At 41.8% G+C, this 14,641-nt stretch overlaps 1 long non-coding RNA gene across 2 annotated transcripts in view; it reads left to right on the plus strand.

The window, feature by feature from the left end:
* Positions 1–577: 577 nt before the first annotated feature.
* Positions 578–14,641, plus strand: part of LOC110357399 (uncharacterized) — a 174,888-nt gene continuing 160,824 nt past the window's right edge. For both annotated transcript variants that reach the window (XR_010468802.1, XR_010468803.1), the window contains exon 1: positions 578–858. This is a non-coding gene — a long non-coding RNA (uncharacterized LOC110357399). The remainder of the gene's footprint in view (positions 859–14,641) is intronic.

Genomic DNA, 14,641 nt, shown 5'->3' on the forward strand with positions numbered 1-14,641 from the left:
TTTTTTTAATTATGACCCAAGTCCTAACTGTCTATGCCACACTACTAATTACTATTCTGGTTTATAGCTGCAGTAAATTTCACAAAGGAATGTTAATTAAGAAGATGTTTGAACAGTAAGTAGGTTTGTTCGCTTGTTACTTCAGATAACTAACACCCCAGTATGGCCTGATGATGTTTATTAGTATATTATTTGAGAAAGATGGTCCCACTGGAACTTTGGTGTTTTAGCTCCTCAGGTCCAAAGCCAAGATCATTGCAGTTCTTCATGCTCAGGACCATGAGATGACAGTGGCAACAGCATGAATGTTTATGCTCTGGTGAATGGTGATATATTCCTGATCGTCCAAGGCTTGTCATGCTTGAGAAGTACAAGTTTCAGATTTTACTTAATAGATTTTTTTCTGTAAGTGATAAGATCAGCTTGAGTTACTGCTGTATGAAAAACTTACAAGAATCTCCTTTCAGAAAGGAAAATAAGATTAATGCAGATAAAATTATTTGCTAAGCAATAGGAGTTTTCTAGAAAAGACATGGAACAAGGAACAAGGTGGGTTTTTCTGACTTTCTTTGCACTGTAATATCCCACATATAAATAACTAGTGCAATGAGGAGAATGGAACAATATAGAACTGGTCATTTACTCTGTCTTCACTAATGATTTATTTTTCTCTCTTTCTCACCTCTCCAGGACTGCTTCTGGTCTCTGCCTTTCACGGGGGACATCCACAACCTCTTCCAGGACAGCCCAAGGACAGCTTACTCAGCAGACTGGGCTGGGTTGGTCACTGCTGGTGACTGGGATCCTTCCCATCTGACAGATGACTGTCCATGTCTGTATTCACCTGTGAATGAAGTGGTAAGTGACAGAGGAGTCAGTGTCATGGACGCACCTGAAACACACAGGGTAGGCTCTGTGGTTAGAAACCACAATCTTGTAGCACTGCCCAAGGCAAGGTGGCAGCTCAGTGAGGCGCTGCCTTTATGTGCCAGGGCTGGCCATGGCCACAGACACCTCACCAGGCCCTGAGGTTTACAGCAGGGGGATGTTGCAGTGCAGGCAGAATTTGGTGTTTTTTTCCTGTGTTTTTGGTTTGTACACCAAGCTCGATGCAATCCGTTTTCCTGTGTGGCCATTGGGGCTTGCTGCCCAGTTTTAATGCTCCTATCAACAGCTGCAGGCTTGGGCAAAATATCTCAGTCAGGTATTTAGGATTTTTTAACAGACAGTTTAGAAAGCTTTCTCTTGGGAGTGCCTTTCCCCTTCATCTTATAATGCTGGAAGAAACCAGGTTCACTTGACCAGAGCTAGTCATAGAAGAAAATACTTATGTTAATAAAGTAATTATATTACATATAGATCTAATTACACATTCAGATGATGACACATTTGCAAGTTTCAGGCTTCATGGAGGTTGCCGTTGCACATGAAAGAGTGCAGAACTGAACCTGGAGCTTGTTTCCCGCTCATCAGAGTTGTAGACATGTCTGAGGGCCTTCTAAATTCTGGATGCTGGCCTCTCTGAAATAACAGGGGATAAAAAGTGCTGCCTGAACTGTACAGTGCTGCAAAATGAGGAAGATGATTTCATCATATTTGTTAGCTTGTTTTGGGGGAAATTAGAAATTCACTCAGTGGGGGCAACTGTATGGTGCTTCAAAATCTTTACATTTGACTTGTTCTAGTAGACCTTTTTCTTGGGTTGAAAGAAGAGATGGATTCTACCAGAAAACTACACAACTCTACCTTCTGCAGTAAAATAGGTGGGATGTTGAGAGCTAGGGGAAATTCTCAAAGATCAGAGGAGATGCTTTACATAGCTTACCTGGAAGAAGAAAAGATGGTTTCAAAGAAACACTATGAGTAAATTTACTGCTTATTTTTCTTCTTACTGGAACTGGAAATCTCCAGATTTGTTGAAGGTCTTCTGATGCCAGTTTCTCCTCAGGGCATTTCAAGACACTTTTATAGCAACAGTTCATAAAATGCTACTGGTCCTATCCACTTTTCCTTTGTATTTTCTTATGCAAGCTTTTAAACATTTTTCTATTTTGATGTATTTCCTTTGGGACCATCTTCCTAGATGACTTCATTTGAGTAAGTTTTTATGGTTTCCGGGGCTGGAGGCAGACTGCATGCTATTTCACAATAAATAATGAACTTTACCAGCTGCAAAGCAGATCCCTTAAGGATGTATAAATGATGAACCTTCCTAGAGCACCTCAGGACAGTTTGTTTTGGTTTGCGATTTTTTGTTTACCCTGATATTTCTGCTTTTACCCTCATTGAAGGAGGCACTATTCCTCTGAGCTGATTTTGGAAATTACTGGCCTGCCCTGAAGTCCCAGTCCTTTACTAAAACATGTGAATTTGGGGTGATGTGGAGAGGAAAATCATTTTGTACTGCCATCTGGATTGGAGACAATGTAGAGGAAATACATTAAACCTGACACCTGCATAAGGGAAAGGGTAGCTGTGAGGAAGAAGAAAATGTGGGGTGAAGCTTTCCTTCACAAGAAGTTTCTCAACTCATATGAGAGGACAGCAAGTGGTTGGTCAGTCTTGTCTGCTCCCTAAGGGCCTGGATGGGTAAAAGCTCTGTGGCTGGGTATAAGCCTTTGTCTTGGTTTTAATATTGACAACATTTACACTAGTTAGAAATCAAGAAAAGTCCATTAGCAGCTGACACAGCACCCTTTCCTTTGTGCTCGGTTGTCTGCAAAAAATGCTCCCCCCACCCCAATTCTTGTTTCAGTGCAGTTAGTTCATCAGCAGCACCATTAGGGAAAATCACCCCCGCAGATGCTATTGACTGGCCTCTGTGTTGCCTGTCTTGTGCGGTGCCCGTAAGCCATGCTGCCTTCACATGACTGAGGGCAGAGCAGGCAGAATCATGCTTGTTCTGCTGATAAGCAGAGAGCTTAATTTCCCAGGCACATTTGACCCTCAGCACTAAATGCAGTTACCCATTCCAAGCATTTATTACAGCCCTGCTGAGAGAGAAAGCTTTTGGTCACTTTTAACTCTGGCAAAATTATTAATCATATTAGTAGGGCAACTCATTACAGTCTGTACAATTATTATTTTGTCCTAAGTGAACTTTGAATTTCCTGATCCTAGTTTTGTGTTATGTATGTTCAAAGACTCAGTTTTGTTGTTTTAAGCAGCTACTTAAATATATTAGTGGAATTAAATGTACTTAGTAGAAGAGAACTCAGAGGGCATTGTCTGGGATTTTGTTGACCGTTCGGGTCATACCATGTCAGCTTTCATCAAATCCTTCCACTACTGGGAAAGAATCATTATTAGTTGTATTCCTTAGAACCCAGCATCCTAGTAAATTAACAGATTCAATATCTTGGCACAACACTTCGGAGGTTAACTCATCGTGGCCATGAGTTTTTGCCTGTAGAATATATTTGAATTTTGTTGACAAATCCCATTCAAACAACCACTGAAGCTTTGCTACTGGTTGCAATACACGAACCATACAATTTCCCTGTAGCAGTCTTTGGATAAACAACCTCACAGTGCCTTAAAGTGATTTTCTGTCTTTTTTTTGGAAGTTAAATCAATCAAACATACAAAGCTCCTGTCGAATCCAGAGGTGATCTTTTATCTCATATGAACTCTGCTTGTTTATTGTACAAACCATAGTAATATTGTCCTCAAAATCAGGTTCTTGCATAGTGAGGCACACTGGGGTTAATCATCTCATGTTAAGAGACAGCATGATTCATATGAGAGCTTGAAATAACTGCAGTACCATGTATATACTGTACCACAGGTTCCGTGCAAAGCATCCTTGGCTGCCTTACAGCGATGCATACAGTGACCCACAGTTGTAGCTGTGCATCATTTCAGCTCCACAGATCTCTGAATCATTTGGATGGATGTTGGTGTGTGCCCTCATATTTACTCTTCTGGATAACAGAAACAATGTCTGAGTCAAAAATTTTCTGGGCAGGTGGTAGGTTTTGCTCTGTAGCAGACTTTGTAACTAGCCTGGATAACAGTCCATTCAACTAAGTTTTGTTAAATAGATGAATAAGCACTTATAATAGCTGAGAATATGTGACAGTGATGCCTCTTTGCTTGCACTGATGATTGCCATTAGAATCATTCTGGATAATATTTTTACAGTAGTCATTTCTATATTTTAGAAAAAGATGATATTTACTGTTCCTTATTTCCAGGTTCCATAATCCTTTCAATGAGTCTTGGAGAATTAGAGAAGAAGATTCGTTCACTCTTTGTAGAAGGGAGTTTCCATGCTGAGTGACAATATAGCGTGGGCTGGGAAATATTGATACAGGAAAACATCTGTTTTCACATGAAACCTGGACCAGGTGGAAAATGAAATGTCTCCTCTGAGCAGCATACTAAAATTTTCCTGTGGGAGGCAGATATCTTTTCTTCTAGATAAATGGTTAAAGAAATAATAGATCATGGTTCCCGGTCTTCCTTTTTTTTTGTAAAGCATGTACCTTCCCAATGCTTTGCAATGTGCTTTGTCTGGACTCTCCTTGGCTGTATAGTGCTGATCATTGTGGCTGTGATCAGCAAGAACACAGAACAATACAGGACATGACACTCTCTGTTGATAATTACTGTATGTGGGTTTTTTTTTTTTTTGGTTTGGTTTGGTTTGTTTTTTTTTTTTTTTTTTTGTTTGTTTTTTTTATCTTATACTGTCTGAGTTCATTCATGCTTGATTACTCATCTTGGTTTTGACCCATAGCCTTGGAAAATTGTGAAAAAAAGAAAATACCCTCAAGCAAATCACCAATTAAAAGCAAATAATCAATAAAGTGCAATCTTCTTTTTTTTTATAATGAAGAGAATCTATGGGAAGCCAAGTGTGCCTGCATGACCTTGGGCAACTATCAGACCACTTTGCTTGAGTAGCTGTCAGCTGTATTTCTTTCACTCCACAAAGGCACTAGACTGCAGCTGAAATGGTTCAGAAGTGCTTTCCACTACGTGTGGGCTTACTCTTCCTTTTATGAAATATTCCAGCTTCTTTGTGTTGACATGCAGGGGCAAGGGGAGAGGTGGCTTCTTGCCTGCAGGGTGAGCAGAGGGATAGGGGCGCCATGAGCCCCTCTGCTCTGAGCCAGAGAGTGGGAGGGGAGGTGTGACCCGAGATCCAGATTTCACATAGGATTAAAATTCCTGTCTATTTACTAAAAGAATGAAGCTTTGTATGTTGTTAACTGCGTGCGGGCAGCCAGTCCTCTGTACCTCTAAGGGCTGCTGCTGCAGGCATCTCTCTGCCTGAAGTACATTGGAGGAGACATGCAGGCAGCTGATCTTGGCAGTGTCTGTGTGTGAATGTGTGTGTGTGGCCCCTCCATGGGGTCCTCACTTCCAAGCATTACTGACTATCTGTGCATTTTCCACCCTCCTGTGGCCCATTTGTGGGTGACTCCTCCTTTCATGGAGGTTAAATTGTCCTGGAGTGATATGGTGTTATGTAAAGAGAAGATCCCAGTTTTGAAAAAGCCATTTAGGTGGCTGAATCCAGTCAGACATGTTAACATAATGTTTTTCAATTGATTTAGCCTGCTTTTACTACCTGAGCTCTATCAAAACTTTCCTGGATATTGCACGGTGCTGCTTTCTGCTGTGCAGTCTTTGCACTGAGAGACACAAGGTCTTTCTGTCAGAGAGCAACAAGACTCGATGGCTGGATTTGATGTTTGTGAACCTGTAGTTTCTCTTTACCCTTCATGAGAGTTTTGTGGGGAGGAAGATGGTCACTGGTGGTGAAGTGTGTCCCCTGTGTTTTAGCTGTAGGAATAGTGAGAATTCTGTGTGTGTGTGAACTTCAAAATATTGGAAAGAAAAACTGTGGTGCACTCAGGTTTCAAGGTAAATTCTTCTAGTATTATTCTAGTATTCTCCTAGTATTATTCTGACTTACGACTGAAAGGTGTGCTGCTGGTACTGGCACGAGGGCTTTTGGGACTGCGAGTTTAACTGGACCAGCCTCCTGGCAGCGCTGGACACTAATGTCTTGCACTTGGTCAGCTCCGCCACCAAAAGACATAGGATATAGACACACTTCCTGGAGATAGCATCATCTTATAGAGTCCTGTGCTGTCTGTAGAAGAGCGCTGCAGTCTTTCCTTGTTAATCTCTCTTTGCTGGAGCAGGAATGGGATCTCAGCCAGTCTTATACCAGGCAGAAAGAGACCCCCCCAGCTACTCACTGACACACCAGAAAGGCCAATGGCATCCTGGGGTGTATTAGAAGGGGAGTGGTCAGTAGGTCGAGAGAGGTTCTCCTCCCCCTCTACTCTGCCCTGGTGAGACCACATCTGGAATATTGTGTCCAGTTCTGGGCCCCTCAGTTCAAGAAGGACAAGGAACTGCTGGAGAGAGTCCAGTCTAGGGCAACAAAGCTGATTAAGGGAGTGGAGCACCTCCCTTATGATGAAAGGCTGAGGGAGCTGGGTCTCTAGCCTGGAGAAGAGGAGACTGAGGGGTGATCTCACTAATGTTTATAAATATGTCATGGGTGAGTGTCACGAGGATGGAGCCAGGCTCTTCTGAGTGGCAACCGATGATAAGACAAGGGGCAACAGGTGCAAACTGGAACATAGGAGGTTCCACTTAAATATGAAAATAAACTTCTTCACAGTGGGGGTGCCAGAGCACTGGAACAGGCTGCCCAGGGAGGTTGTGGAGTCTCCTTCTCTGGAAACATTCAAAACCTGCCTGGATGCATTCCAGTGTAACCTGCTCTAGGTTTTCTTGCTCTGGCAGGGGTCTGGACTAGATGATCTTTTGAAGTCCTTTCCAATCCCTGACATTCTGTGATTCTGTGATTGTGCCAGCTCTGGTTTGAAAGCTGTCTGCCATGTTGGCATAGCGTTGCATCTGAGCCAGTAAGCTCGTCCATGGGGTTGTTTCCTACAGGGCTGTGCTGCATTTTGGTGACTGACTTATGTTTGTCTTTCCAGCAATCAGTACGGAGGCATTCAGGTATGCCTGCACTTGTTGGAGTAGATGGACGTGTCCTAAGGCTGTGACTGAGTAGGTGACTGCCTTTTCCCTCTGTCAGATTAAAAAAAAGTTGCTTTCTCATGTGGAACTCTGCTTCATATTTCTTTTAGCTTAATATAAAATCTGATTTTGGAGTAGGCTAGTGAAGAATTTCTTCTGCTGTAGAGCCAGTTCCTCTGCATGATCCCTTCTTCATGTCCTGTGCAAGTCTGTAGATGAAATCACGGTATACTGAATGCTACACGAACACAAAGCTTCTCAAGTAAGTAAAGGTGGAGTATTGTTTACCTCTGTCAAATGGTATACAAGTTGCGAGGCAGCACTTGTATAAGCCATGTTTCTGGTTTTAGTTTCATTGAATCCACAGTGCTCTTTTTAATTTTTCTGATTCATAATTTCTCTTTCCCCAGCATCTCAGTAATGCAGCTCCAGAAGTCATATGTTGGATAAATCCTCTGCTATGGATAAATATTGGAGGCCAATGATGAGTGCAACTGCTCCATGTCCTTAGGGGAAATTTTTCTAGGCAGCTTCTGAAACATCTGCTCCAACATCTAGTGCTAAAGGGGATCTTGAACACGGCTACCCTGTGTGTATATCCAAAAGCAAAAAAATGTCTCCTCTATTGCTTTTCTCAGTTTCTTAGAGGTGAGAAACCTCCAAGGCCACCATTTACAACTTGTGATGTTTCCATTGCCACTGAAATACCGCTGCTTCTGGCAAGTTCATTTCATATGCATAACTGAAATGTGAAGGTAGAAGTGGAGTGCTGCTTTCTTTCACTTTCATGTTTGTAAACTTCTTTTGTATTCACAGATATGTGTCAGAACTCTGAATGTGTCAGAACTCTGAATGTACATATGCCCAGGGACATTTTTTGTATGGAAACCTCATGAACCCATATATTTAGACTGGCAATGAAGGATACATTTAAACTGAGATTTCAGGGGAAACATCCAACAGGAAAGCCAAGATGTGAAAACTTAGGGGGAATTTTGCTGCGATAGGATTGCCTCCACTTTTTTGCAGATGAGACAGTTGAAGAGCTGCAATAAGTCAACTTTTCAGTTTCACACTCTTACTTAAAAATTTCCAGCTCTTGTGGTTTCTTTCCCCTCTCTTTAATGTATTATTAGAGGGTCCACTTTTGCCTACTCAGGTCACATGCCTATAAAGGATGTTTACTTCCACTGCTTTTTACGCAGTTGGAGAAAACTACACATCCCTTTCACTCGTGGCACATTTTTCCTCACTTAGCAAATTGTAGCTGAGCCAGGATCATTTGTGAAGTGGCATGTATGGAAGGACAGTTCAGCTCTGGGAAGAGACTCTGTAGTTTCTAAATATGAAGTCATGGCAAAGCTGCTCGTTGGGACTCATGTGGCACAGAGTGGCTTTGTGTACATAGCAGTGATCCTCTTTCCATGACAAAGGACTCTTCCCTGAGAAGAAATTTCCTGTACTTTTGTATTCCATGAAGTTAAAAGATAATTCATGCAGCAGTATGTGTAAGTGCTCTCTTGAAGGCAGAATAACATTGCAGATTCACAGGCTTAAAGCCTACCAACATCAAAGCTTCACCTGAGAAGTGATGAAAGAAGAGCTGAGCAACCTGCTCCCTCCCTGGTAGTGGGGGCATACCTAGAGGAGAATGTTCTGCTCCAAAGCACAGCAAATGCATGGCAGGTCTTATTTCACTCTGGTGTTGTTTTCTTCACCAAAATTTTTGTCATTTTTTTCTCTGCCAAGGCACAGAAAGGATGAGTCTCAGCATCCCCTATGCTGGGGCCTATGGGTCATTAGCCAGCTGCTGTCCAGTTGAGTGCTTCTCTCCACTGGTCTGTCAAGTCACTGGATAATTGCCAAAGCTCTTTGGGAAGGGATCTATTTCTGTGCTGTTATTGCCTCACTTTCCCATTCCTGCTTATGCTGATCTTGCAGCTAGCTGGTTTCTGTATGGAGACACCTTTGCTTCTGATTGATTTGGTGTTGTGAGAGTCCTGGAGGGTCCCACCACTGGTCATGTCTGCTGCATCTTAAGGCTTTGCATGGACATGAGTTGAATTTTGTTCCCTGTTCTCAACTGCTTAAGTTTGAAGAGCGAAGGAGGCTCCAGCCTGCAAATGAACAGTGGTGTGTACCGACAGCCATCATAATAGCAAGAAGGAAATGCTAAATAATATGTAGGACTATTCTGTCTCTTCTGTAGGACTATTTGACTTACCATGGATTAAAGCATCTTGCTGAACATAAGCAGTAAAAACACTGTTGTATCAACAGAGGCTGATTTGCATATATTCAACAGTTTGGTAGCAAACATGCTCTTAAACTCTGTAAAATGCTACCACTTGTGAATTGTCACGACCATGTGCATTTTCAAATATACATCAGACAAATTCATACTCAGAAGTGTGAACTAGTCCTATGGTGGCATTTGGCCAGCGCTGCTGCTCTTTGAGCCTTTGTTATGTGAAGTGAATGCTGCAGACAGAACCTTTTTGTTTGTTTGTTCTTACTCTTCTTTTAACTATTGATTTTAAAGCTTTGCCACTAATTGCTCCTATCAGAATCTGCATCCTTTCGTGGTTATAGTAGGACCCTTCAACTGTTTAAATGGAGCAGACTGATATTGAGGGAGCAAATTTGCTAAATGATAAAATAATAGCACATTTCAGAGCAGACAAAACAACAAGACTCTTCCTGTTACTGACATTGAAGCATTTTTCCAGGCAAAGCATGTGAGACAGTGGGTTTGCAGTAGAGCTGTATATCACCTTAACTTAGTCTCGGGTGCAGTGGAGGCCTGAAAGTTGGGTGTCTGTTATGTCTCTGAACATGAGCAAAACTGTGACAAATTAAAAGGCGGAATAATATATGTCTTTCCTAGAACAGGTCCTTGGAGACCATTGCTATTACCAGATGACTTTAAGAAATGCCTGGACATGTTTTAAAGCACAGTCTAGACTGAAAAAAAGAAAAAAAAATAAGAAAGAAAAAGTTTGAGGATTGATGTGGGAGTGACAAGCCGGTGCTGTATGGTTTTGTGTCTGGGTGGTCTCCAGCTTGCAGACAGAAAAGCTGCATGTGCTGATCAAAAGACTGTCTTGTCCTGTCTTCACTTTTCCTATTATCTCTGTCTGCAGCTCCTTCCCTCTCCTCCTGCTGTATGTGTGTTTCTTGGGAGGGAAATCAAATGGATTGTATTACTCTCTGCCTCTATCTCTTAATTACCTTAATTGCTACTGGAGGGCCAGGCACGGAAAGTTTGAAAACAGTTGTGAATAGGGGAATGCAAAAACACCCTTCTGAGGCTGAGGTGTCTTGTGGGGAGAACCTGCTAGATAAAACAAATGGGATAGCAAAGCGGCTTGTGTATTTACTTTGGGTAGTGTTGCTGTTTTCTTTTGACTACTCATAAGACATGCTTATTTTGGGACTTCTTTTAGATGGCAGAAATAAAAGTAGTCATTATACCTAGAGAAGTGGAATCCTGATCTCAAAAAAGCCAGACATGCCCCTGCACAGCAAGGGGGATCTGGATGCATCCTTGGAATAGGTTTTCTTGGTTCTGACAAGAAACCAACTTCTTTGACTGTAGTCTTGTCTTTCCTTGTAGGAAGTGCATTGGTGGCTTTTTTTTTTTTTTTTCTGACTCAACACACTTGATAAAACTTTTTCAACATTTCTTTAGGCAATAATTTCTCCTTGGTATACTGCAGCAGCCAGAGTTCACATCTCTAAGGCTAGATTTTTTTTTATACTCCTACTAGGAAAGAAGAAAACCTGTGACAGCTTCCACATTACACATTTCACTTCACTGAGAATTAAATTTTAAAATTGACTTGCCTTTGAAACTGAAGCTAGCAAAGGTGGAGGAGCAAAGATTGTGTTAGAAGAGAGAAGTGAACCAGCCAACACAGTTAACACAGTGTTTGCAAAATTAGCAGTGTCTTAAAATAAAGAAAATCATCCTGAGAGTTAACTAGGTTTAGGTATCAATCAGGGATGTGTCTTGCTGGTAGAAGAGAGGCAGGTCAAAATTATAAGAAACACCAGATTTTTCAGAATTCTTCGGATGCATGTTTCTTAGCACTTCAACTCACTCTTTCAAATGTTAAAATCAGTATGAGATACTTAAAGAATGTGAGAAATTAAATAATTTTCTTACAGTTGAACATACACAGCTATTTAAGACTTTTTAGGATAAAAATAAATGGAAATGAATATTTTTAGGGGGAGGAATGATTGAAAGTTGTGGGCATTCGAAGTATCCATAGTTGGTAATTTATTCCATTACACAGCTGACATATTTAAAGAAAAAGAAGAAAACCAATCTGGATGAAATGATATTTCTGTGCAGCCATTAGAAGGTTGGAGCCTTCAAGTACTATTAGCAATTTACTACCAGACATGTGGTGAGCAAATTAAGCCTTAGCTCATCCTTGTAATCTTCAGTTTGTTGTCATTCTATGACTACTGCAATTTGGGGTTACTGGTGGAATATAAAGTATTAATTTTCTGTTTAGATAATTTGGTCTTAATGCATCTCTGTGGAAGCTTATATGTAGACCAGCCAATGTTTGTTAAATATATAGGAAATCAAGATAAAAAACTGCACTGTGCTTTGTAATGTCCTGTTTGTGTGGTTCAATCCAGGCAGACAGATGAGCAAGAGGGAAAACTGTTTACTTCTGCTAGAGAAAGTGAAACTACCTGATTTAGTTTAATACACAGAGAATTTTATGTTAAGAGTATCAGATGTCTGTGGTTCTTCCCTATGCAGTAGCATAGGGAAGTTCTTCCCTATGCAATAGCTCCCCCAGAACAACACACTCAATCTCTAAGTTCCCTGAAAAATCAAGTTTGTATGAGGTGATTTCATGTTTGATTAGGACACAGATTTTTAAAATCTTGAGACTAAACCTTTTTTTTTTTTTTTTTTAAATGCTTTTTTAGACCAATTCCCCTAGATAAGACTATGATTGTTACAGGGGAAATACTACTATGCTCTGGAGGTTTGTCTGACTGACATATGTGGCTAGAAATGAGACTATGGCACCCTGGGAACTGTAAGACACAGGAGAAAGCTATAACAAGTTGCTTCTGCACGCTGGCATGTCTAATTATTCTTTCTGAATGCATCTAAATGATTTGATTAGTGTATAGGAGGCAGCACAGTAGTGGAGTCTGCCTGATGACTATTGATTTTTAATAAGCCTGGAATAATGAATTGTCTTCAGGAAAATATTATAATAAATTTATTTCCCATGAAGAATTAAGGAATTAAGACAGTATGACCCTGGGGCTTTCATTTTAACTTGTTTTAACTCCTTCGAGCCGAAGTCCCTTCTGACTCTGCTATTGTTACCAAGACTACTCAATATTTTCACAGACACTCCTCAGTTAGCCTTTTTAGTATAAGTTGTGCCTATGAAGCTTTTCTACTGTGTATGCAAAACTGTACATTCATGTATTCTGAAGAGTAAAGTGCTGATCTTTCTGGGAAAGCGTTTCCTCCTTGCCCAAGGAGTGAGAGCACCGTTTGGTTTTTCCATTGGTTCAGCCTCATCCCAAGGGTGTGTAGCTGCTGGAAGAGGGAGGAGCTGGTCTGCATTCATTCTTAATGCCCACAGCAGTGGGAACTGGTGGTCCTTTGGGACTGTTGCAGTTCGGGTGTCATAGGAAGTACTAGCTTCTCTGAAGGCAGTACCAGTTTTTGTCTCTGAAATCTGGTTTCTGGTGGAAACACTGTCATGATCTGTCAGAGGAGCTCAGGGAAGGCTTTGGTGGCCCCCAGATCAGCTCTCAACAGCAACAAGACAAGGCTGTGTAAAGACACTTGCATTAAGATAAAAAATAAAAATTAGGTACACAGTAGTAGTCCGAAATTTTTCAGGAACAAAATCCCTAGCTATTTGTTTGTGAGAGCGATAGCCACAGGGAAAAATATTTGGGAAGGTGAAGTGTCCTGAGATTGTTCAGGGTTCTCTGAAGGGGTGGGGAACATAATTGTTCATTCACATACCAAGAGAAAATGAGAATAGATAATCTGATTTCTAAGTCTGCAGAGGACAGAACAAGAAGTAGTAGGTGTGCTGCACTGGGTTGGAGTTGCTGTGGGACAAAAAGCGTGGGGATGTGGTAGAGGTTTTCAGGAACTGGTTGGACAAGCACCTGCCAGGAGTGTCATCAGCATCCTGCCCTGGGCAAGCAGAAACATGAGATGACCTTTTGCAATGCCTCCCAGCCAGAGAGATGAGAAGACCTCTCCTGATCTCTCCAGGCAAAGAGACAAGATGACTTCTTGTGATTCCTCCCAGCCTGTCACTGTGTCATTCCAGGATGGGTGGATTCAGGATGGGAGGCAATGTTGCATGTTGTGGTGCTGGGGAGTGCAGAGGGGACTCAAATTCAGCTCCTTTGTCCTATGGTGTTGGGTGCTTTGTTACCCCGTGCAGGATCTAGCAGTCCCATCCTGTGGCTATAGGTCCCTTCAGAGACTTCCTTAAACCCTATGGGACTCCCCGAGCTTCCGGTTGTGGGGGAAATGGAACACGAGGTACACCTGTGATCCTTTACCTTGCTGGTGAGGAATGTGGGCTATGAGACTGTAAGGGTGGAAATTCAGCAAATACAGGATGTCTAGCAACAGTGCAGAGCTGTAGGGGGACTAAGCAACTTGAAGCTATTTTACCCCATTTGCTCCTGTTTCAAGCACTTCAGGTGAACAGGACTGGTGGAAAGGCTGTGCTGGTGAATAAGCGATCAACAGTGATGGGCCTGGGAAGATGCATGTACTCTCTTACTGCTCTGCAGAGGCTTAGTCCAGCTTTTCCATGTGTCTATATGGGGTTTTGTTATCACAGAATCACAGAATCACGGAATCGACTGGGTTGGAAAAGACCTCAGAGATCATCGAGTCCAACCCTTGGTCCAACTCTAGTCCGTTTACTAGATCATGGCACTAAGTGCCATGTCCAATCTCAGTTTAAAAACCTCCAGGGACGGCAAGTCCACTACCTCCCTGGGCAGGCCATTCCAATGCCTGATCACTCTCTCTGTAAAGAATTTCTTTCTAATATCCAGCCTAAATTTCCCCTGGTAGAGTTTAAGCCCATGCCCCCTTGTCCTATTGCTAACTGCCTGGGAGAAGAGACCAATCCCCACCTGGCTATAACTTCCCTTCAGGTAGTTATAGAGAGTGATGATTGTGCTCTTCATTAAGATACAGGAAGAAACATCCTTTAAAAAATATTTAAATTTTCAGGCAAGCAAACTGAAGTTATCTGTGTGCAAAAAAGATGTCTTGCCACTCCATGTGCTTGTTCTAAAATTTTGCCATTTGCTATTGCATGGTGTTAGCAGACTGTTAGGCTGAAGAGTGACTCCTCTAAGGACAAAACTCGCAGCCACCATCAGAGTAGAAGGTGACTCCTCTGAGCTATTCAGAGGCTGACATTTATGTAAACTTGTGGAACACAGGATCAACTTGCGAGGTAATTCACTGAAATAAGCCCCATGAAACACATTGGGCACCAAGTAATTTTTCATGGTCATCTTGATGCACACGTTTTAGTTTGCAAAACACTTGTTAATTTGAAAATTTTTTTTGGCTGATAAGTATGACAGA

Source organism: Columba livia, chromosome Z (genome assembly GCF_036013475.1).
Source record: "Columba livia isolate bColLiv1 breed racing homer chromosome Z, bColLiv1.pat.W.v2, whole genome shotgun sequence".
Lineage (NCBI taxonomy): Eukaryota > Metazoa > Chordata > Aves > Columbiformes > Columbidae > Columba > Columba livia.